The sequence below is a fragment of the Triticum dicoccoides genome, chromosome 6A (assembly GCF_002162155.2).
Source record: "Triticum dicoccoides isolate Atlit2015 ecotype Zavitan chromosome 6A, WEW_v2.0, whole genome shotgun sequence".
NCBI lineage: Eukaryota > Viridiplantae > Streptophyta > Magnoliopsida > Poales > Poaceae > Triticum > Triticum dicoccoides.
Window position 1 is genome coordinate 44860389 of NC_041390.1, and position 448 is coordinate 44860836.

The window sequence follows — 448 nt, forward strand, 5'->3', positions numbered from 1 at the left end:
GGGGTGGTCCAAGGCGTCCCATAACACGCCACCCTTCCCCATCTCCTTTTTCGCCCGTTCTCATACTTCCTCATCCGACGCCTTCCCACGAACAAGAGGACGAAAAACGAAGGGCGCCTCTGCTCCAGCAATACCCGCCTCCGCCACAAGCCGAGCTAGAGGTGTGCACGCATGAAAGAAGAAATCAGGTGGTTCAGGAGCTCACCAAAATCCGGGCAAAATCCACGGGAGGGACGGGGAAAAAGAAAGAACAGATGGATTCGATCTCACCTTCTCTTGTCGCTTGCGTCGGTGGCGTCCAAGGAATCAGGACGACGGTGACGGCACCGTGGACTGTTCCGCAGTGGGAGAGGAGTTTACCCTCCTCTAGCCACCTCAAACACAGCGACGCAGCGCCGCCCTCCTCTAGCCACCTCAAACACTGCGACGCGGCGCCGCCCAATCAACC

At 58.5% G+C, this 448-nt stretch overlaps 1 protein-coding gene across 2 annotated transcripts in view; it reads left to right on the forward strand.

Moving 5' to 3' along the window:
- Positions 1–448, forward strand: part of LOC119314607 (auxin-responsive protein IAA19-like) — a 46328-nt gene that overhangs the window by 39488 nt on the left and 6392 nt on the right. The gene's annotated exons all lie outside the window — the stretch shown is intronic.